The sequence below is a fragment of the Hemitrygon akajei genome, unplaced genomic scaffold, assembly GCF_048418815.1.
Source record: "Hemitrygon akajei unplaced genomic scaffold, sHemAka1.3 Scf000150, whole genome shotgun sequence".
Lineage (NCBI taxonomy): Eukaryota > Metazoa > Chordata > Chondrichthyes > Myliobatiformes > Dasyatidae > Hemitrygon > Hemitrygon akajei.
Window position 1 is genome coordinate 220,508 of NW_027332036.1, and position 24,835 is coordinate 245,342.

Below are 24,835 nucleotides of genomic sequence, written 5' to 3' on the forward strand. Positions count from 1 at the left end.
TATTGATGGAGTTGTTCAATCTGAGGTAGGACTGATGGAGTGGTTCAATATGGATTAGTACTGATGGATTATTTCAATCTTATGTAGTAATGATGGAGTGTTTCAACCTGGGGTAGAACTGATGGAGTGATTCAATCTGGGTTAGTACTGATGGAGTCGTAAAATCTGGGTTACTACTGATTGAGCTGTTGAAACTGGTTTAGAACTGATGGAGTTGTTCAATCTGGGATAGTATTTATGGATTGTTTCATTCTGTGGTATTACTGATGGAATGGTTCATACTGGGGAAGTATTGATGGAGTGTTTCAATCTGGGGTAGTACTGTTAGAGTGTTTAAATCTGGGGTAGTACTGATGGAGAGTTTCAATCTGGGGTAGTACTGATGGAGTGTTTCAATCTGGGGTAGTACTGATGGAGTGTTTAATTCTGGGGTAGTACTAATGGAGTGCTTCAATCTGCTGTAGTTCTGATGGAGTGGTTCAATCTGGGGTAGTTCTGATGGATTGGTTCTATATGGGGTAGCAAGATGGGGTGGTTCAATCTGGGGCAGTACTTTTGTGATGGCTCAGTCTGTGGTAGTACTGATCGAGTGGTTCACTATAGGTTAGTACTGATGGAGTTGTTCAACCTGCGGCAGGACTAATGGAGTGGTTCAGTCTTGGGTAGTACAGATGGAGTTGTTCAGTCTGGGGTAGTGCTAATGGAGTGTTTCAATCTGGGCTAGTACTGATGGAGTCGTATAATCTGGGTTACTACTGATTGAGCTGTTGAAACTGGTTTAGAACTGATGGAGTTGTTCAATCTGGGATAGTATTTATGGATTGTTTCATTCTGTGGTATTACTGATGGAATGGTTCATACTGGGGAAGTATTGATGGAGTGTTTCAATCTGGGGTAGTACTGTTGGAGTGTTTAAATCTGGGGTAGTGCTGATGGAGAGTTTCAATCTGGGGTAGTACTGATGGAGTGTTTCAATCTGGGGTAGTACTGATGGAGTGTTTAATTCTGGGGTAGTACTGATGGAGTGCTTCAAGCTGGGGTAGTACTGTTGGAGTGGTTCAGTCTGGGGTAGTTCTGATGGAGTGGTGCAGTATGGGGTAGTAATGATGGAGTGGTGCAGTATGGGGTAGTAATGATGGAGTGTTTCAACCTGGGGTAGTACTGATGGAGTGGTTCAATCTGGGGTAGTTCTGATGGATTGGTTCAGTCTGTTGTAGTACTGATGGAGTGGTTCAGTCTGTTGTAGTACTGATGGAGTGGTTCAGTCTGGGGTAGTACTGATGGAGTTGTTCAATCTGGGGTAGTACTGATGGAGTGTTTCAACCTGGGGTAGTACTGAAGGAGTGTTTCAGTATGGGGTAGTACTGATGGAGTTGTTCAATCTGGGTAGTGCTGTTGGAGTGTTTCAATCTGGGGTAGTAATGATAGAGAGTTTCGATCTGGGGTAGAACCGATGGATTGGTTCAATCTGGGTTAGTACTGATGGAGTCGTAAAATCTGGGTTACTACTGATTGAGCTGTTGAAACTGGTTTAGAGCTGATGGAGTTGTTCAATCTGGGATAGTATTTATGGATTGTTTCATTCTGTGGTATTACTGATGGAATGGTTCATACTGGGGAAGTATTGATGGAGTGTTTCAATCTGTGGTAGTACTGTTGGAGTGTTTAAATCTGGGGTAGTGCTGATGGAGAGTTTCAATCTGGGGTAGTACTGATGGAGTGTTTCAATCTGGGGTAGTACTGATGGAGTGGTTCAGTCAGTTGTAGTACTGATGGAGTGGTTCAGTATGGGGTAGTACTGATGGAGTTGTTCAAGCTGCGGTAGTACTGATGGAGTGTTTAATCTGCGGTAGTACTGATGGAGTGTTTAAATCTGGGGTAGTACTGATGGAGTTGTGCAGTATGGGGTAGTACAGATGGAGTTGTTCAGTCTGGGGTAGTACTGATTGAGTGGTGCAGTATGGGGTAGTACTGATGGAGTTGTTCAATCTGGGGTAGTACTGACGGAGTTGTTCAATCTGGGGCAGTACTGATGGAGTGTTTAAATCTGGGGTAGTACTGATTTGAGTGTTTCAATCTGGGGTAGTTCTGATGGAGTGGTGCAGTCTGGGGTAGCACTGATGGATTGGTTCAGTCTGTTGTAGTACTGATGGAGTGGTTCAGTCTGGGGTAGTACTGATGAAGTTGTTCAATCTGGGGTAGTACTGATGGCGAGGTTCAATCTGGGGTAGCTCTGATGAAGTGTAACAATCTGGTGTAGTACTGATGGAGTTGTTCCCTCTGGGGTAGTACTGTTGGATAGGTTCAATCTGGGGTAGTACTGATGGAGTGGTTCAATCTGGCGTAGTACTGATGGGTTGGTTCATTCTGAGGTACTTCTGATGGACTGTTTCACTCTGGGGTGGTATTGATGGAGTTGTTCAATCTGAGGTAGGACTGATGGAGTGGTTCAATATGGATTAGTACTGATGGATTATTTCAATCTTATGTAGTAATGATGGAGTGTTTCAACCTGGGGTAGAACTGATGGAGTGATTCAATCTGGGTTAGTACTGATGGAGTCGTAAAATCTGGGTTACTACTGATTGAGCTCTTGAAACTGGTTTAGAACTGATGGAGTTGTTCAATCTGGGATAGTATTTATGGATTGTTTCATTCTGTGGTATTACTGATGGAATGGTTCATACTGGGGAAGTATTGATGGAGTGTTTCAATCTGGGGTAGTACTGTTGGAGTGTTTAAATCTGGGGTAGTACTGATGGAGAGTTTCAATCTGGGGTAGTACTGATGGGGTGTTTCAATCTGGGGTAGTACTGATGGAGTGTTTAATTCTGGGGTAGTACTGATGGAGTGCTTCAATCTGCTGTAGTTCTGATGGAGTAGTTCAACCTGCGGTAGGACTGATGGAGTGGTTCTATATGGGGTAGCAAGATGGGGTGGTTCAATCTGGGGCAGTACTTTTGTGATGGCTCAGTCCGTGGTAGTACTGATCGAGTGGTTCACTATAGGTTAGTACTGATGGAGTTGTTCAACCTGCGGTAGGACTAATGGAGTGGTTCAGTCTTGGGTAGTACAGATGGAGTTGTTCAGTCTGGGGTAGTACTAATGGAGTGTTTCAATCTGGGCTAGTACTGATGTAGTAGTTCAACCGGAGGTAGGACTGATGGAGTGGTTCAATATGGGTTAGTACTGATGGATTATTTCAATCTTATGTAGTAATGATGGAGTGTTTCAACCTGGGGTAGAACTGATGGAGTGATTCAATCTGGGGTAGTAATGATGGAATGTTTACATCTGGGGTAGTTTTGAGGAATTGGTTCAGTCTGGGTTAGTACTGATGGTGTGGTTCAATCTGGGGTAGTTCTGATGGAGTGGTTCAGTCTGGGGTAGTATTGATGGAGTTGTTCAATCTGGGTAGTACTGATGGAGTGTTTAATCTGCGGTAGTACTGATGGAGTGTTTAAATCTGGGGTAGTACTGATGGAGTTGTGCAGTATGGGGTAGTACAGATGGAGTTGTTCAGTCTGGGGTAGTACTGATGGAGTGGTGCAGTATGGGGTAGTACTGATGGAGTTGTTCAATCTGGGGTAGTACTGATGGAGTGGTGCAGTATGGGGTAGTACTGATGGAGTTGTTCAATCTGGGGTAGTACTGATGGATTGTTTCAATCTGGGGTAGTACTGATGGAGTGGTGCAGTATGGGGTAGTACTGATGGAGTTGTTCAATCTGGGGCAGTACTGATGGAGTGTTTAAATCTGGGGTAGTACTGATTTGAGTGTTTCAATCTGGGGTAGTACTGATGGAGTGTTTCAATCTGGGGTAGTTCTGATGGAGTGGTGCAGTCTGGGGTAGCACTGATGGATTGGTTCAGTCTGTTGTAGTACTGATGGAGTGGTTCAGTCTGGGGTAGTACTGATGAAGTTGTTCAATCTGGGGTAGTACTGATGGCGAGGTTCAATCTGGGGTAGCTCTGATGAAGTGTAACAATCTGGTGTAGTACTGATGGAGTTGTTCCCTCTGGGGTAGTACTGTTGGATAGGTTCAATCTGGGGTAGTACTGATGGAGTGGTTCAATCTGGCGTAGTACTGATGGGTTGGTTCATTCTGAGGTACTTCTGATGGACTGTTTCACTCTGGGGTGGTATTGATGGAGTTGTTCAATCTGAGGTAGGACTGATGGAGTGGTTCAATATGGATTAGTACTGATGGATTATTTCAATCTTATGTAGTAATGATGGAGTGTTTCAACCTGGGGTAGAACTGATGGAGTGATTCAATCTGGGTTAGTACTGATGGAGTCGTAAAATCTGGGTTACTACTGATTGAGCTCTTGAAACTGGTTTAGAACTGATGGAGTTGTTCAATCTGGGATAGTATTTATGGATTGTTTCATTCTGTGGTATTACTGATGGAATGGTTCATACTGGGGAAGTATTGATGGAGTGTTTCAATCTGGGGTAGTACTGTTGGAGTGTTTAAATCTGGGGTAGTACTGATGGAGAGTTTCAATCTGGGGTAGTACTGATGGGGTGTTTCAATCTGGGGTAGTACTGATGGAGTGTTTAATTCTGGGGTAGTACTGATGGAGTGCTTCAATCTGCTGTAGTTCTGATGGAGTAGTTCAACCTGCGGTAGGACTGATGGAGTGGTTCTATATGGGGTAGCAAGATGGGGTGGTTCAATCTGGGGCAGTACTTTTGTGATGGCTCAGTCCGTGGTAGTACTGATCGAGTGGTTCACTATAGGTTAGTACTGATGGAGTTGTTCAACCTGCGGTAGGACTAATGGAGTGGTTCAGTCTTGGGTAGTACAGATGGAGTTGTTCAGTCTGGGGTAGTACTAATGGAGTGTTTCAATCTGGGCTAGTACTGATGTAGTAGTTCAACCGGAGGTAGGACTGATGGAGTGGTTCAATATGGGTTAGTACTGATGGATTATTTCAATCTTATGTAGTAATGATGGAGTGTTTCAACCTGGGGTAGAACTGATGGAGTGATTCAATCTGGGGTAGTAATGATGGAATGTTTACATCTGGGGTAGTTTTGAGGAATTGGTTCAGTCTGGGTTAGTACTGATGGTGTGGTTCAATCTGGGGTAGTTCTGATGGAGTGGTTCAGTCTGGGGTAGTACTGATGGAGTTGTTCAATCTGGGTAGTGCTGATGGAGTGTTTTAATCTGGGGTAGTAATGATAGAGTGTTTCGATCTGGGGTAGTACCGATGGATTCGTTCAATACGGGTTAGTACTGATGGAGTTTTTCAATCTGGGGAAGAACTGATGGAATGGTTCAATCTGAGGTAGTAATGATGGAGTGTTTCCATCTGGGGTAGTTTTGATGTATTGGTTCATTCTGGCTTAGTACTGATGGAGTCGTAAAATCTGGGTTAGTACTGATTGAGCAGTTGAAACTGGTTTAGAACTGATGGAGTTGTTCAATCTGGGATAGTATTTATGGATTGTTTCATTCTGTGGTATTACTGATGGAATGGTTCAGACTGGGGAAGTATTGATGGAGTGGTTCAATCTGGGGTAGTACTGATGGAGTGTTTAATTCTGGGGTACTACTGATGGAGTTGTTCAATCTGGGGTAGTACTGATGGAGTGGTTCAATCTGTGGTAGCTCTGATGAAGTGTATCAATCTAGGGTAGTACTGATGGAGATGTTCCCTCTGGGTAGTGCTGATGGAGAGTTTCAATCTGGGGTAGTAATGATAGAGAGTTTCGATCTGGGGTAGTACCGATGGATTGGTTCAATCTGGGTTAGTACTGATGGAGTAGTAAAATCTGGGTTACTACTGATTGAGCTGTTGAAACTGGTTTAGAACTGATGGAGTTGTTCAATCTGGGATAGTATTTATGGATTGTTTCATTCTGTGGTATTACTGATGGAATGGTTCATACTGGGGAAGTATTGATGGAGTGTTTCAATCTGGCGTAGTACTGTTGGAGTGTTTAAATCTGGGGTAGTGCTGATGGAGAGTTTCAATCTGGGGTAGTACTGATGGAGTGTTTCAATCTGGGGTAGTACTGATGGAGTGGTTCAGTCTGTTGTAGTACTGATGGAGTGGTTCAGTATGGGGTAGTACTGATGGAGTGTTTAATCTGCGGTAGTACTGATGGAGTGTTTAAATCTGGGGTAGTACTGATGGAGTTGTGCAGTATGGGGTAGTACAGATGGAGTTGTTCAGTCTGGGGTAGTACTGATGGAGTGGTGCAGTATGGGGTAGTACTGATGGAGTTGTTCAATCTGGGGTAGTACTGATGGAGTGGTGCAGTATGGGGTAGTACTGATGGAGTTGTTCAATCTGGGGCAGTACTGATGGAGTGTTTAAATCTGGGGTAGTACTGATTTGAGTGTTTCAATCTGGGGTAGTTCTGATGGAGTGGTGCAGTCTGGGGTAGCACTGATGGATTGGTTCAGTCTGTTGTAGTACTGATGGAGTGGTTCAGTCTGGGGTAGTACTGATGAAGTTGTTCAATCTGGGGTAGTACTGATGGCGAGGTTCAATCTGGGGTAGCTCTGATGAAGTGTAACAATCTGGTGTAGTACTGATGGAGTTGTTCCCTCTGGGGTAGTACTGTTGGATAGGTTCAATCTGGGGTAGTACTGATGGAGTGGTTCAATCTGGCGTAGTACTGATGGGTTGGTTCATTCTGAGGTACTTCTGATGGACTGTTTCACTCTGGGGTGGTATTGATGGAGTTGTTCAATCTGAGGTAGGACTGATGGAGTGGTTCAATATGGATTAGTACTGATGGATTATTTCAATCTTATGTAGTAATGATGGAGTGTTTCAACCTGGGGTAGAACTGATGGAGTGATTCAATCTGGGTTAGTACTGATGGAGTTGTAAAATCTGGGTTACTACTGATTGAGCTCTTGAAACTGGTTTAGAACTGATGGAGTTGTTCAATCTGGGATAGTATTTATGGATTGTTTCATTCTGTGGTATTACTGATGGAATGGTTCATACTGGGGAAGTATTGATGGAGTGTTTCAATCTGGGGTAGTACTGTTGGAGTGTTTAAATCTGGGGTAGTACTGATGGAGAGTTTCAATCTGGGGTAGTACTGATGGGGTGTTTCAATCTGGGGTAGTACTGATGGAGTGTTTAATTCTGGGGTAGTACTGATGGAGTGCTTCAATCTGCTGTAGTTCTGATGGAGTAGTTCAACCTGCGGTAGGACTGATGGAGTGGTTCTATATGGGGTAGCAAGATGGGGTGGTTCAATCTGGGGCAGTACTTTTGTGATGGCTCAGTCCGTGGTAGTACTGATCGAGTGGTTCACTATAGGTTAGTACTGATGGAGTTGTTCAACCTGCGGTAGGACTAATGGAGTGGTTCAGTCTTGGGTAGTACAGATGGAGTTGTTCAGTCTGGGGTAGTACTAATGGAGTGTTTCAATCTGGGCTAGTACTGATGTAGTAGTTCAACCGGAGGTAGGACTGATGGAGTGGTTCAATATGGGTTAGTACTGATGGATTATTTCAATCTTATGTAGTAATGATGGAGTGTTTCAACCTGGGGTAGAACTGATGGAGTGATTCAATCTGGGGTAGTAATGATGGAATGTTTACATCTGGGGTAGTTTTGAGGAATTGGTTCAGTCTGGGTTAGTACTGATGGTGTGGTTCAATCTGGGGTAGTTCTGATGGAGTGGTTCAGTCTGGGGTAGTATTGATGGAGTTGTTCAATCTGGGTAGTACTGATGGAGTGTTTAATCTGCGGTAGTACTGATGGAGTGTTTAAATCTGGGGTAGTACTGATGGAGTTGTGCAGTATGGGGTAGTACAGATGGAGTTGTTCAGTCTGGGGTAGTACTGATGGAGTGGTGCAGTATGGGGTAGTACTGATGGAGTTGTTCAATCTGGGGTAGTACTGATGGAGTGGTGCAGTATGGGGTAGTACTGATGGAGTTGTTCAATCTGGGGTAGTACTGATGGATTGTTTCAATCTGGGGTAGTACTGATGGAGTGGTGCAGTATGGGGTAGTACTGATGGAGTTGTTCAATCTGGGGCAGTACTGATGGAGTGTTTAAATCTGGGGTAGTACTGATTTGAGTGTTTCAATCTGGGGTAGTACTGATGGAGTGTTTCAATCTGGGGTAGTTCTGATGGAGTGGTGCAGTCTGGGGTAGCACTGATGGATTGGTTCAGTCTGTTGTAGTACTGATGGAGTGGTTCAGTCTGGGGTAGTACTGATGAAGTTGTTCAATCTGGGGTAGTACTGATGGCGAGGTTCAATCTGGGGTAGCTCTGATGAAGTGTAACAATCTGGTGTAGTACTGATGGAGTTGTTCCCTCTGGGGTAGTACTGTTGGATAGGTTCAATCTGGGGTAGTACTGATGGAGTGGTTCAATCTGGCGTAGTACTGATGGGTTGGTTCATTCTGAGGTACTTCTGATGGACTGTTTCACTCTGGGGTGGTATTGATGGAGTTGTTCAATCTGAGGTAGGACTGATGGAGTGGTTCAATATGGATTAGTACTGATGGATTATTTCAATCTTATGTAGTAATGATGGAGTGTTTCAACCTGGGGTAGAACTGATGGAGTGATTCAATCTGGGTTAGTACTGATGGAGTCGTAAAATCTGGGTTACTACTGATTGAGCTCTTGAAACTGGTTTAGAACTGATGGAGTTGTTCAATCTGGGATAGTATTTATGGATTGTTTCATTCTGTGGTATTACTGATGGAATGGTTCATACTGGGGAAGTATTGATGGAGTGTTTCAATCTGGGGTAGTACTGTTGGAGTGTTTAAATCTGGGGTAGTACTGATGGAGAGTTTCAATCTGGGGTAGTACTGATGGGGTGTTTCAATCTGGGGTAGTACTGATGGAGTGTTTAATTCTGGGGTAGTACTGATGGAGTGCTTCAATCTGCTGTAGTTCTGATGGAGTAGTTCAACCTGCGGTAGGACTGATGGAGTGGTTCTATATGGGGTAGCAAGATGGGGTGGTTCAATCTGGGGCAGTACTTTTGTGATGGCTCAGTCCGTGGTAGTACTGATCGAGTGGTTCACTATAGGTTAGTACTGATGGAGTTGTTCAACCTGCGGTAGGACTAATGGAGTGGTTCAGTCTTGGGTAGTACAGATGGAGTTGTTCAGTCTGGGGTAGTACTAATGGAGTGTTTCAATCTGGGCTAGTACTGATGTAGTAGTTCAACCGGAGGTAGGACTGATGGAGTGGTTCAATATGGGTTAGTACTGATGGATTATTTCAATCTTATGTAGTAATGATGGAGTGTTTCAACCTGGGGTAGAACTGATGGAGTGATTCAATCTGGGGTAGTAATGATGGAATGTTTACATCTGGGGTAGTTTTGAGGAATTGGTTCAGTCTGGGTTAGTACTGATGGTGTGGTTCAATCTGGGGTAGTTCTGATGGAGTGGTTCAGTCTGGGGTAGTACTGATGGAGTTGTTCAATCTGGGTAGTGCTGATGGAGTGTTTTAATCTGGGGTAGTAATGATAGAGTGTTTCGATCTGGGGTAGTACCGATGGATTCGTTCAATACGGGTTAGTACTGATGGAGTTTTTCAATCTGGGGAAGAACTGATGGAATGGTTCAATCTGAGGTAGTAATGATGGAGTGTTTCCATCTGGGGTAGTTTTGATGTATTGGTTCATTCTGGCTTAGTACTGATGGAGTCGTAAAATCTGGGTTAGTACTGATTGAGCAGTTGAAACTGGTTTAGAACTGATGGAGTTGTTCAATCTGGGATAGTATTTATGGATTGTTTCATTCTGTGGTATTACTGATGGAATGGTTCAGACTGGGGAAGTATTGATGGAGTGGTTCAATCTGGGGTAGTACTGATGGAGTGTTTAATTCTGGGGTACTACTGATGGAGTTGTTCAATCTGGGGTAGTACTGATGGAGTGGTTCAATCTGTGGTAGCTCTGATGAAGTGTATCAATCTAGGGTAGTACTGATGGAGATGTTCCCTCTGGGTAGTGCTGATGGAGAGTTTCAATCTGGGGTAGTAATGATAGAGAGTTTCGATCTGGGGTAGTACCGATGGATTGGTTCAATCTGGGTTAGTACTGATGGAGTAGTAAAATCTGGGTTACTACTGATTGAGCTGTTGAAACTGGTTTAGAACTGATGGAGTTGTTCAATCTGGGATAGTATTTATGGATTGTTTCATTCTGTGGTATTACTGATGGAATGGTTCATACTGGGGAAGTATTGATGGAGTGTTTCAATCTGGCGTAGTACTGTTGGAGTGTTTAAATCTGGGGTAGTGCTGATGGAGAGTTTCAATCTGGGGTAGTACTGATGGAGTGTTTCAATCTGGGGTAGTACTGATGGAGTGGTTCAGTCTGTTGTAGTACTGATGGAGTGGTTCAGTATGGGGTAGTACTGATGGAGTTGTTCAAGCTGCGGTAGTACTGATGGAGTTTTTAATCTGCGGTAGTACTGATGGAGTGTTTAAATCTGGGGTAGTACTGATGGAATGGTGCAGTATGGGGTAGTACAGATTGAGTTGTTCAGTCTGGGGTAGTACTGATGGAGTGGTGCAGTATGGGGTAGTACTGATGGAGTTGTTCAATCTGGGGTAGTACTGATGGAGTGGTGCAGTATGGGGTAGTACTGATGGAGTTGTTCAATCTGGGGTAGTACTGATGGATTGTTTCAATCTGGGGTAGTACTGATGGAGTGGTGCAGTATGGGGTAGTACTGATGGAGTTGTTCAATCTGGGGCAGTACTGAAGGAGTGTTTAAATCTGGGGTAGTACTGATTTGAGTGTTTCAATCTGGGGTAGTACTGATGGAGTGTTTCAATCTGGGGTAGTTCTGATGGAGTGGTGCAGTCTGGGGTAGCACTGATGGATTGGTTCAGTCTGTTGTAGTACTGATGGAGTGGTTCACTATAGGTTAGTACTGATGGAGTTGTTCAAACTGCGGTAGGACTAGTGGAGTGGTTCAGTCTTGGGTAGTACAGATGGAGTTGTTCAGTCTGGGGTAGTACTAATGGAGTGTTTCAATCTGGGCTAGTACTGATGTAGTAGTTCAACCGGAGGTAGGACTGATGGAGTGGTTCAATATGGGTTAGTACTGATGGATTATTTCAATCTTATGTAGTAATGATGGAGTGTTTCAACCTGGGGTAGAACTGATGGAGTGATTCAATCTGGGGTAGTAATGATGGAATGTTTACATCTGGGGTAGTTTTGAGGAATTGGTTCAGTCTGGGTTAGTACTGATGGTGTGGTTCAATCTGGGGTAGTTCTGATGGAGTGGTTCAGTCTGGGGTAGTACTGATGGAGTTGTTCAATCTGGGTAGTACTGATGGAGTGTTTAATCTGCGGTAGTACTGATGGAGTGTTTAAATCTGGGGTAGTACTGATGGAGTTGTGCAGTATGGGGTAGTACAGATGGAGTTGTTCAGTCTGGGGTAGTACTGATGGAGTGGTGCAGTATGGGGTAGTACTGATGGAGTTGTTCAATCTGGGGTAGTACTGATGGCGTGGTGCAGTATGGGGTAGTACTGATGGAGTTGTTCAATCTGGGGTAGTACTGATGGATTGTTTCAATCTGGGGTAGTACTGATGGAGTGGTGCAGTATGGGGTAGTACTGATGGAGTTGTTCAATCTGGGGCAGTACTGATGGAGTGTTTAAATCTGGGGTAGTACTGATTTGAGTGTTTCAATCTGGGGTAGTACTGATGAAGTGTTTCAATCTGGGGTAGTTCTGATGGAGTGGTGCAGTCTGGGGTAGCACTGATGGATTGGTTCAGTCTGTTGTAGTACTGATGGAGTGGTTCAGTCTGGGGTAGTACTGATGAAGTTGTTCAATCTGGGGTAGTACTGATGGCGAGGTTCAATCTGGGGTAGCTCTGATGAAGTGTAACAATCTGGTGTAGTACTGATGGAGTTGTTCCCTCTGGGGTAGTACTGTTGGATAGGTTCAATCTGGGGTAGTACTGATGGAGTGGTTCAATCTGGCGTAGTACTGATGGGTTGGTTCATTCTGAGGTACTACTGATGGACTGTTTCACTCTGGGGTGGTATTGATGGAGTTGTTCAATCTGAGGTAGGACTGATGGAGTGGTTCAATATGGATTAGTACTGATGGATTATTTCAATCTTATGTAGTAATGATGGAGTGTTTCAACCTGGGGTAGAACTGATGGAGTGATTCAATCTGGGTTAGTACTGATGGAGTCGTAAAATCTGGGTTACTACTGATTGAGCTCTTGAAACTGGTTTAGAACTGATGGAGTTGTTCAATCTGGGATAGTATTTATGGATTGTTTCATTCTGTGGTATTACTGATGGAATGGTTCATACTGGGGAAGTATTGATGGAGTGTTTCAATCTGGGGTAGTACTGTTGGAGTGTTTAAATCTGGGGTAGTACTGATGGAGAGTTTCAATCTGGGGTAGTACTGATGGGGTGTTTCAATCTGGGGTAGTACTGATGGAGTGTTTAATTCTGGGGTAGTACTGATGGAGTGCTTCAATCTGCTGTAGTTCTGATGGAGTAGTTCAACCTGCGGTAGGACTGATGGAGTGGTTCTATATGGGGTAGCAAGATGGGGTGGTTCAATCTGGGGCAGTACTTTTGTGATGGCTCAGTCCGTGGTAGTACTGATCGAGTGGTTCACTATAGGTTAGTACTGATGGAGTTGTTCAACCTGCGGTAGGACTAATGGAGTGGTTCAGTCTTGGGTAGTACAGATGGAGTTGTTCAGTCTGGGGTAGTACTAATGGAGTGTTTCAATCTGGGCTAGTACTGATGTAGTAGTTCAACCGGAGGTAGGACTGATGGAGTGGTTCAATATGGGTTAGTACTGATGGATTATTTCAATCTTATGTAGTAATGATGGAGTGTTTCAACCTGGGGTAGAACTGATGGAGTGATTCAATCTGGGGTAGTAATGATGGAATGTTTACATCTGGGGTAGTTTTGAGGAATTGGTTCAGTCTGGGTTAGTACTGATGGTGTGGTTCAATCTGGGGTAGTTCTGATGGAGTGGTTCAGTCTGGGGTAGTACTGATGGAGTTGTTCAATCTGGGTAGTACTGATGGAGTGTTTAATCTGCGGTAGTACTGATGGAGTGTTTAAATCTGGGGTAGTACTGATGGAGTTGTGCAGTATGGGGTAGTACAGATGGAGTTGTTCAGTCTGGGGTAGTACTGATGGAGTGGTGCAGTATGGGGTAGTACTGATGGAGTTGTTCAATCTGGGGTAGTACTGATGGAGTGGTTCAGTACGGGGTAGTACTGATGGAGTTGTTCAATCTGGGGTAGTACTGATGGATTGTTTCAATCTGGGGTAGTACTGATGGAGTGGTGCAGTATGGGGTAGTACTGATGGAGTTGTTCAATCTGGGGCAGTACTGATGGAGTGTTTAAATCTGGGGTAGTACTGATTTGAGTGTTTCAATCTGGGGTAGTACTGATGGAGTGTTTCAATCTGGGGTAGTTCTGATGGAGTGGTGCAGTCTGGGGTAGCACTGATGGATTGGTTCAGTCTGTTGTAGTACTGATGGAGTGGTTCAGTCTGGGGTAGTACTGATGAAGTTGTTCAATCTGGGGTAGTACTGATGGCGAGGTTCAATCTGGGGTAGCTCTGATGAAGTGTAACAATCTGGTGTAGTACTGATGGAGTTGTTCCCTCTGGGGTAGTACTGTTGGATAGGTTCAATCTGGGGTAGTACTGATGGAGTGGTTCAATCTGGCGTAGTACTGATGGGTTGGTTCATTCTGAGGTACTACTGATGGACTGTTTCACTCTGGGGTGGTATTGATGGAGTTGTTCAATCTGAGGTAGGACTGATGGAGTGGTTCAATATGGATTAGTACTGATGGATTATTTCAATCTTATGTAGTAATGATGGAGTGTTTCAACCTGGGGTAGAACTGATGGAGTTGTTCAATCTGGGATAGTATTTATGGATTGTTTCATTCTGTGGTATTACTGATGGAATGGTTCATACTGGGGAAGTATTGATGGAGTGTTTCAATCTGGGGTAGTACTGTTGGAGTGTTTAAATCTGGGGTAGTACTGATGGAGAGTTTCAATCTGGGGTAGTACTGATGGAGTGTTTCAATCTGGGGTAGTACTGATGGAGTGTTTAATTCTGGGGTAGTACTGATGGAGTGCTTCAATCTGCTGTAGTTCTGATGGAGTAGTTCAACCTGCGGTAGGACTGATGGAGTGGTTCTATATGGGGTAGCAAGATGGGGTGGTTCAATCTGGGGCAGTACTTTTGTGATGGCTCAGTCCGTGGTAGTACTGATCGAGTGGTTCACTATAGGTTAGTACTGATGGAGTTGTTCAACCTGCGGTAGGACTAATGGAGTGGTTCAGTCTTGGGTAGTACAGATGGAGTTGTTCAGTCTGGGGTAGTACTAATGGAGTGTTTCAATTTGGGCTAGTACTGATGTAGTAGTTCAACCGGAGGTAGGACTGATGGAGTGGTTCAATATGGGTTAGTACTGATGGATTATTTCAATCTTATGTAGTAATGATGGAGTGTTTCAACCTGGGGTAGAACTGATGGAGTGATTCAATCTGGGGTAGTAATGATGGAATGTTTACATCTGGGGTAGTTTTGAGGAATTGGTTCAGTCTGGGTTAGTACTGATGGTGTGGTTCAATCTGGGGTAGTTCTGATGGAGTGGTTCAGTCTGGGGTAGTACTGATGGAGTTGTTCAATCTGGGTAGTGCTGTTGGAGTGTTTCAATCTGGGGTAGTAATGATAGAGAGTTTCGATCTGGGGTAGAACCGATGGATTGGTTCAATCTGGGTTAGTACTGATGGAGTCGTAAAATCTGGGTTACTACTGATTGAGCTGTTGAAACTGGTTTAGAGCTGATGGAGTTGTTCAATCTGGGATAGTATTTATGGATTGTTTCATTCTGTGGTATTACTGATGGAATGGTTCATACTGGGGAAGTATTGATGGAGTGTTTCAATCTGTGGTAGTACTGTTGGAGTGTTTAAATCTGGGGTAGTGCTGATGGAGAGTTTCAATCTGGGGTAGTACTGATGGAGTGTTTCAATCTGGGGTAGTACTGATGGAGTGGTTCAGTCTGTTGTAGTACTGATGGAGTGGTTCAGTATGGGGTAGTACTGATGGAGTTGTTCAAGCTGCGGTAGTACTGATGGAGTGTTTAATCTGCGGTAGTACTGATGGAGTGTTTAAATCTGGGGTAGTACTGATGGAGTTGTGCAGTATGGGGTAGTACAGATGGAGTTGTTCAGTCTGGGGTAGTACTGATGGAGTGGTGCAGTATGGGGTAGTACTGATGGAGTTGTTCAATCTGGGGTAGTACTGATGGAGTGGTGCAGTATGGGGTAGTACTGATGGAGTTGTTCAATCTGGGGCAGTACTGATGGAGTGTTTAAATCTGGGGTAGTACTGATTTGAGTGTTTCAATCTGGGGTAGTTCTGATGGAGTGGTGCAGTCTGGGGTAGCACTGATGGATTGGTTCAGTCTGTTGTAGTACTGATGGAGTGGTTCAGTCTGGGGTAGTACTGATGAAGTTGTTCAATCTGGGGTAGTACTGATGGCGAGGTTCAATCTGGGGTAGCTCTGATGAAGTGTAACAATCTGGTGTAGTACTGATGGAGTTGTTCCCTCTGGGGTAGTACTGTTGGATAGGTTCAATCTGGGGTAGTACTGATGGAGTGGTTCAATCTGGCGTAGTACTGATGGGTTGGTTCATTCTGAGGTACTACTGATGGACTGTTTCACTCTGGGGTGGTATTGATGGAGTTGTTCAATCTGAGGTAGGACTGATGGAGTGGTTCAATATGGATTAGTACTGATGGATTATTTCAATCTTATGTAGTAATGATGGAGTGTTTCAACCTGGGGTAGAACTGATGGAGTGATTCAATCTGGGTTAGTACTGATGGAGTCGTAAAATCTGGGTTACTACTGATTGAGCTCTTGAAACTGGTTTAGAACTGATGGAGTTGTTCAATCTGGGATAGTATTTATGGATTGTTTCATTCTGTGGTATTACTGATGGAATGGTTCATACTGGGGAAGTATTGATGGAGTGTTTCAATCTGGGGTAGTACTGTTGGAGTGTTTAAATCTGGGGTAGTACTGATGGAGAGTTTCAATCTGGGGTAGTACTGATGGGGTGTTTCAATCTGGGGTAGTACTGATGGAGTGTTTAATTCTGGGGTAGTACTGATGGAGTGCTTCAATCTGCTGTAGTTCTGATGGAGTAGTTCAACCTGCGGTAGGACTGATGGAGTGGTTCTATATGGGGTAGCAAGATGGGGTGGTTCAATCTGGGGCAGTACTTTTGTGATGGCTCAGTCCGTGGTAGTACTGATCGAGTGGTTCACTATAGGTTAGTACTGATGGAGTTGTTCAACCTGCGGTAGGACTAATGGAGTGGTTCAGTCTTGGGTAGTACAGATGGAGTTGTTCAGTCTGGGGTAGTACTAATGGAGTGTTTCAATCTGGGCTAGTACTGATGTAGTAGTTCAACCGGAGGTAGGACTGATGGAGTGGTTCAATATGGGTTAGTACTGATGGATTATTTCAATCTTATGTAGTAATGATGGAGTGTTTCAACCTGGGGTAGAACTGATGGAGTGATTCAATCTGGGGTAGTAATGATGGAATGTTTACATCTGGGGTAGTTTTGAGGAATTGGTTCAGTCTGGGTTAGTACTGATGGTGTGGTTCAATCTGGGGTAGTTCTGATGGAGTGGTTCAGTCTGGGGTAGTACTGATGGAGTTGTTCAATCTGGGTAGTGCTGATGGAGTGTTTTAATCTGGGGTAGTAATGATAGAGTGTTTCGATCTGGGGTAGTACCGATGGATTCGTTCAATACGGGTTAGTACTGATGGAGTTTTTCAATCTGGGGAAGAACTGATGGAATGGTTCAATCTGAGGTAGTAATGATGGAGTGTTTCCATCTGGGGTAGTTTTGATGTATTGGTTCATTCTGGCTTAGTACTGATGGAGTCGTAAAATCTGGGTTAGTACTGATTGAGCAGTTGAAACTGGTTTAGAACTGATGGAGTTGTTCAATCTGGGATAGTATTTATGGATTGTTTCATTCTGTGGTATTACTGATGGAATGGTTCAGACTGGGGAAGTATTGATGGAGTGGTTCAATCTGGGGTAGTACTGATGGAGTGTTTAATTCTGGGGTACTACTGATGGAGTTGTTCAATCTGGGGTAGTACTGATGGAGTGGTTCAATCTGTGGTAGCTCTGATGAAGTGTATCAATCTAGGGTAGTACTGATGGAGATGTTCCCTCTGGGTAGTGCTGATGGAGAGTTTCAATCTGGGGTAGTAATGATAGAGAGTTTCGATCTGGGGTAGTACCGATGGATTGGTTCAATCTGGGTTAGTACTGATGGAGTAGTAAAATCTGGGTTACTACTGATTGAGCTGTTGAAACTGGTTTAGAACTGATGGAGTTGTTCAATCTGGGATAGTATTTATGGATTGTTTCATTCTGTGGTATTACTGATGGAATGGTTCATACTGGGGAAGTATTGATGGAGTGTTTCAATCTGGCGTAGTACTGTTGGAGTGTTTAAATCTGGGGTAGTGCTGATGGAGAGTTTCAATCTGGGGTAGTACTGATGGAGTGTTTCAATCTGGGGTAGTACTGATGGAGTGGTTCAGTCTGTTGTAGTACTGATGGAGTGGTTCAGTATGGGGTAGTACTGATGGAGTTGTTCAAGCTGCGGTAGTACTGATGGAGTTTTTAATCTGCGGTAGTACTGATGGAGTGTTTAAATCTGGGGTAGTACTGATGGAATGGTGCAGTATGGGGTAGTACAGATTGAGTTGTTCAGTCTGGGGTAGTACTGATGGAGTGGTGCAGTATGGGGTAGTACTGATGGAGTTGTTCAATCTGGGGTAGTACTGATGGAGTGGTGCAGTATGGGGTAGTACTGATGGAGTTGTTCAATCTGGGGTAGTACTGATGGATTGTTTCAATCTGGGGTAGTACTGATGGAGTGGTGCAGTATGGGGTAGTACTGATGGAGTTGTTCAATCTGGGGCAGTACTGAAGGAGTGTTTAAATCTGGGGTAGTACTGATTTGAGTGTTTCAATCTGGGGTAGTACTGATGGAGTGTTTCAATCTGGGGTAGTTCTGATGGAGTGGTGCAGTCTGGGGTAGCACTGATGGATTGGTTCAGTCTGTTGTAGTACTGATGGAGTGGTTCACTATAGGTTAGTACTGATGGAGTTGTTCAAACTGCGGTAGGACTAGTGGAGTGGTTCAGTCTTGGGTAGTACAGATGGAGTTGTTCAGTCTGGGGTAGTACTAATGGAGTGTTTCAATCTGGGCTAGTACTGATGTAGTAGTTCAACCGGAGGTAGGACTGATGGAGTGGTTCAATATGGGTTAGTACTGATGGATTATTTCAATCTTATGTAGTAATGATGGAGTGTTTCAACCTGGGGTAGAACTGATGGAGTGATTCAATCTGGGGTAGTAATGATGGAATGTTTACATCTGGGGTAGTTTTGAGGAATTGGTTCAGTCTGGGTTAGTACTGATGGTGTGGTTCAATCTGGGGTAGTTCTGATGGAGTGGTTCAGTCTGGGGTAGTACTGATGGAGTTGTTCAATCTGGGTAGTACTGATGGAGTGTTTAATCTGCGGTAGTACTGATGGAGTGTTTAAATCTGGGGTAGTACTGATGGAGTTGTGCAGTATGGGGTAGTACAGATGGAGTTGTTCAGTCTGGGGTAGTACTGATGGAGTGGTGCAGTATGGGGTAGTACTGATGGAGTTGTTCAATCTGGGGTAGTACTGATGGCGTGGTGCAGTATGGGGTAGTACTGATGGAGTTGTTCAATCTGGGGTAGTACTGATGGATTGTTTCAATCTGGGGTAGTACTGATGGAGTGGTGCAGTATGGGGTAGTACTGATGGAGTTGTTCAATCTGGGGCAGTACTGATGGAGTGTTTAAATCTGGGGTAGTACTGATTTGAGTGTTTCAATCTGGGGTAGTACTGATGAAGTGTTTCAATCTGGGGTAGTTCTGATGGAGTGGTGCAGTCTGGGGTAGCACTGATGGATTGGTTCAGTCTGTTGTAGTACTGATGGAGTGGTTCAGTCTGGGGTAGTACTGATGAAGTTGTTCAATCTGGGGTAGTACTGATGGCGAGGTTCAATCTGGGGTAGCTCTGATGAAGTGTAACAATCTGGTGTAGTACTGATGGAGTTGTTCCCTCTGGGGTAGTACTGTTGGATAGGTTCAATCTGGGGTAGTACTGATGGAGTGGTTCAATCTGGCGTAGTACTGATGGGTTGGTTCATTCTGAGGTACTACTGATGGACTGTTTCACTCTGGGGTGGTATTGATGGAGTTGTTCAATCTGAGGTAGGACTGATGGAGTGGTTCAATATGGATTAGTACTGATGGATTATTTCAATCTTATGTAGTAATGATGGAGTGTTTCAACCTGGGGTAGAACTGATGGAGTGATTCAATCTGGGTTAGTACTGATGGAGTCGTAAAATCTGGGTTACTACTGATTGAGCTCTTGAAACTGGTTTAGAACTGATGGAGTTGTTCAATCTGGGATAGTATTTATGGATTGTTTCATTCTGTGGTATTACTGATGGAATGGTTCATACTGGGGAAGTATTGATGGAGTGTTTCAATCTGGGGTAGTACTGTTGGAGTGTTTAAATCTGGGGTAGTACTGATGGAGAGTTTCAATCTGGGGTAGTACTGATGGGGTGTTTCAATCTGGGGTAGTACTGATGGAGTGTTTAATTCTGGGGTAGTACTGATGGAGTGCTTCAATCTGCTGTAGTTCTGATGGAGTAGTTCAACCTGCGGTAGGACTGATGGAGTGGTTCTATATGGGGTAGCAAGATGGGGTGGTTCAATCTGGGGCAGTACTTTTGTGATGGCTCAGTCCGTGGTAGTACTGATCGAGTGGTTCACTATAGGTTAGTACTGATGGAGTTGTTCAACCTGCGGTAGGACTAATGGAGTGGTTCAGTCTTGGGTAGTACAGATGGAGTTGTTCAGTCTGGGGTAGTACTAATGGAGTGTTTCAATCTGGGCTAGTACTGATGTAGTAGTTCAACCGGAGGTAGGACTGATGGAGTGGTTCAATATGGGTTAGTACTGATGGATTATTTCAATCTTATGTAGTAATGATGGAGTGTTTCAACCTGGGGTAGAACTGATGGAGTGATTCAATCTGGGGTAGTAATGATGGAATGTTTACATCTGGGGTAGTTTTGAGGAATTGGTTCAGTCTGGGTTAGTACTGATGGTGTGGTTCAATCTGGGGTAGTTCTGATGGAGTGGTTCAGTCTGGGGTAGTACTGATGGAGTTGTTCAATCTGGGTAGTACTGATGGAGTGTTTAATCTGCGGTAGTACTGATGGAGTGTTTAAATCTGGGGTAGTACTGATGGAGTTGTGCAGTATGGGGTAGTACAGATGGAGTTGTTCAGTCTGGGGTAGTACTGATGGAGTGGTGCAGTATGGGGTAGTACTGATGGAGTTGTTCAATCTGGGGTAGTACTGATGGAGTGGTTCAGTACGGGGTAGTACTGATGGAGTTGTTCAATCTGGGGTAGTACTGATGGATTGTTTCAATCTGGGGTAGTACTGATGGAGTGGTGCAGTATGGGGTAGTACTGATGGAGTTGTTCAATCTGGGGCAGTACTGATGGAGTGTTTAAATCTGGGGTAGTACTGATTTGAGTGTTTCAATCTGGGGTAGTACTGATGGAGTGTTTCAATCTGGGGTAGTTCTGATGGAGTGGTGCAGTCTGGGGTAGCACTGATGGATTGGTTCAGTCTGTTGTAGTACTGATGGAGTGGTTCAGTCTGGGGTAGTACTGATGAAGTTGTTCAATCTGGGGTAGTACTGATGGCGAGGTTCAATCTGGGGTAGCTCTGATGAAGTGTAACAATCTGGTGTAGTACTGATGGAGTTGTTCCCTCTGGGGTAGTACTGTTGGATAGGTTCAATCTGGGGTAGTACTGATGGAGTGGTTCAATCTGGCGTAGTACTGATGGGTTGGTTCATTCTGAGGTACTACTGATGGACTGTTTCACTCTGGGGTGGTATTGATGGAGTTGTTCAATCTGAGGTAGGACTGATGGAGTGGTTCAATATGGATTAGTACTGATGGATTATTTCAATCTTATGTAGTAATGATGGAGTGTTTCAACCTGGGGTAGAACTGATGGAGTTGTTCAATCTGGGATAGTATTTATGGATTGTTTCATTCTGTGGTATTACTGATGGAATGGTTCATACTGGGGAAGTATTGATGGAGTGTTTCAATCTGGGGTAGTACTGTTGGAGTGTTTAAATCTGGGGTAGTACTGATGGAGAGTTTCAATCTGGGGTAGTACTGATGGAGTGTTTCAATCTGGGGTAGTACTGATGGAGTGTTTAATTCTGGGGTAGTACTGATGGAGTGCTTCAATCTGCTGTAGTTCTGATGGAGTAGTTCAACCTGCGGTAGGACTGATGGAGTGGTTCTATATGGGGTAGCAAGATGGGGTGGTTCAATCTGGGGCAGTACTTTTGTGATGGCTCAGTCCGTGGTAGTACTGATCGAGTGGTTCACTATAGGTTAGTACTGATGGAGTTGTTCAACCTGCGGTAGGACTAATGGAGTGGTTCAGTCTTGGGTAGTACAGATGGAGTTGTTCAGTCTGGGGTAGTACTAATGGAGTGTTTCAATTTGGGCTAGTACTGATGTAGTAGTTCAACCGGAGGTAGGACTGATGGAGTGGTTCAATATGGGTTAGTACTGATGGATTATTTCAATCTTATGTAGTAATGATGGAGTGTTTCAACCTGGGGTAGAACTGATGGAGTGATTCAATCTGGGGTAGTAATGATGGAATGTTTACATCTGGGGTAGTTTTGAGGAATTGGTTCAGTCTGGGTTAGTACTGATGGTGTGGTTCAATCTGGGGTAGTTCTGATGGAGTGGTTCAGTCTGGGGTAGTACTGATGGAGTTGTTCAATCTGGGTAGTGCTGTTGGAGTGTTTCAATCTGGGGTAGTAATGATAGAGAGTTTCGATCTGGGGTAGAACCGATGGATTGGTTCAATCTGGGTTAGTACTGATGGAGTCGTAAAATCTGGGTTACTACTGATTGAGCTGTTGAAACTGGTTTAGAGCTGATGGAGTTGTTCAATCTGGGATAGTATTTATGGATTGTTTCATTCTGTGGTATTACTGATGGAATGGTTCATACTGGGGAAGTATTGATGGAGTGTTTCAATCTGTGGTAGTACTGTTGGAGTGTTTAAATCTGGGGTAGTGCTGATGGAGAGTTTCAATCTGGGGTAGTACTGATGGAGTGTTTCAATCTGGGGTAGTACTGATGGAGTGGTTCAGTCTGTTGTAGTACTGATGGAGTGGTTCAGTATGGGGTAGTACTGATGGAGTTGTTCAAGCTGCGGTAGTACTGATGGAGTGTTTAATCTGCGGTAGTACTGATGGAGTGTTTAAATCTGGGGTAGTACTGATGGAGTTGTGCAGTATGGGGTAGTACAGATGGAGTTGTTCAGTCTGGGGTAGTACTGATGGAGTGGTGCAGTATGGGGTAGTACTGATGGAGTTGTTCAATCTGGGGTAGTACTGATGGAGTGGTGCAGTATGGGGTAGTACTGATGGAGTTGTTCAATCTGGGGCAGTACTGATGGAGTGTTTAAATCTGGGGTAGTACTGATTTGAGTGTTTCAATCTGGGGTAGTTCTGATGGAGTGGTGCAGTCTGGGGTAGCACTGATGGATTGGTTCAGTCTGTTGTAGTACTGATGGAGTGGTTCAGTCTGGGGTAGTACTGATGAAGTTGTTCAATCTGGGGTAGTACTGATGGCGAGGTTCAATCTGGGGTAGCTCTGATGAAGTGTAACAATCTGGTGTAGTACTGATGGAGTTGTTCCCTCTGGGGTAGTACTGTTGGATAGGTTCAATCTGGGGTAGTACTGATGGAGTGGTTCAATCTGGCGTAGTACTGATGGGTTGGTTCATTCTGAGGTACTACTGATGGACTGTTTCACTCTGGGGTGGTATTGATGGAGTTGTTCAATCTGAGGTAGGACTGATGGAGTGGTTCAATATGGATTAGTACTGATGGATTATTTCAATCTTATGTAGTAATGATGGAGTGTTTCAACCTGGGGTAGAACTGATGGAGTGATTCAATCTGGGTTAGTACTGATGGAGTCGTAAAATCTGGGTTACTACTGATTGAGCTCTTGAAACTGGTTTAGAACTGATGGAGTTGTTCAATCTGGGATAGTATTTATGGATTGTTTCATTCTGTGGTATTACTGATGGAATGGTTCATACTGGGGAAGTATTGATGGAGTGTTTCAATCTGGGGTAGTACTGTTGGAGTGTTTAAATCTGGGGTAGTACTGATGGAGAGTTTCAATCTGGGGTAGTACTGATGGGGTGTTTCAATCTGGGGTAGTACTGATGGAGTGTTTAATTCTGGGGTAGTACTGATGGAGTGCTTCAATCTGCTGTAGTTCTGATGGAGTAGTTCAACCTGCGGTAGGACTGATGGAGTGGTTCTATATGGGGTAGCAAGATGGGGTGGTTCAATCTGGGGCAGTACTTTTGTGATGGCTCAGTCCGTGGTAGTACTGATCGAGTGGTTCACTATAGGTTAGTACTGATGGAGTTGTTCAACCTGCGGTAGGACTAATGGAGTGGTTCAGTCTTGGGTAGTACAGATGGAGTTGTTCAGTCTGGGGTAGTACTAATGGAGTGTTTCAATCTGGGCTAGTACTGATGTAGTAGTTCAACCGGAGGTAGGACTGATGGAGTGGTTCAATATGGGTTAGTACTGATGGATTATTTCAATCTTATGTAGTAATGATGGAGTGTTTCAACCTGGGGTAGAACTGATGGAGTGATTCAATCTGGGGTAGTAATGATGGAATGTTTACATCTGGGGTAGTTTTGAGGAATTGGTTCAGTCTGGGTTAGTACTGATGGTGTGGTTCAATCTGGGGTAGTTCTGATGGAGTGGTTCAGTCTGGGGTAGTACTGATGGAGTTGTTCAATCTGGGTAGTACTGATGGAGTGTTTAATCTGCGGTAGTACTGATGGAGTGTTTAAATCTGGGGTAGTACTGATGGAGTTGTGCAGTATGGGGTAGTACAGATGGAGTTGTTCAGTCTGGGGTAGTACTGATGGAGTGGTGCAGTATGGGGTAGTACTGATGGAGTTGTTCAATCTGGGGTAGTACTGATGGAGTGGTTCAGTACGGGGTAGTACTGATGGAGTTGTTCAATCTGGGGTAGTACTGATGGATTGTTTCAATCTGGGGTAGTACTGATGGAGTGGTGCAGTATGGGGTAGTACTGATGGAGTTGTTCAATCTGGGGCAGTACTGATGGAGTGTTTAAATCTGGGGTAGTACTGATTTGAGTGTTTCAATCTGGGGTAGTACTGATGGAGTGTTTCAATCTGGGGTAGTTCTGATGGAGTGGTGCAGTCTGGGGTAGCACTGATGGATTGGTTCAGTCTGTTGTAGTACTGATGGAGTGGTTCAGTCTGGGGTAGTACTGATGAAGTTGTTCAATCTGGGGTAGTACTGATGGCGAGGTTCAATCTGGGGTAGCTCTGATGAAGTGTAACAATCTGGTGTAGTACTGATGGAGTTGTTCCCTCTGGGGTAGTACTGTTGGATAGGTTCAATCTGGGGTAGTACTGATGGAGTGGTTCAATCTGGCGTAGTACTGATGGGTTGGTTCATTCTGAGATACTACTGATGGACTGTTTCACTCTGGGGTGGTATTGATGGAGTTGTTCAATCTGAGGTAGGACTGATGGAGTGGTTCAATATGGATTAGTACTGATGG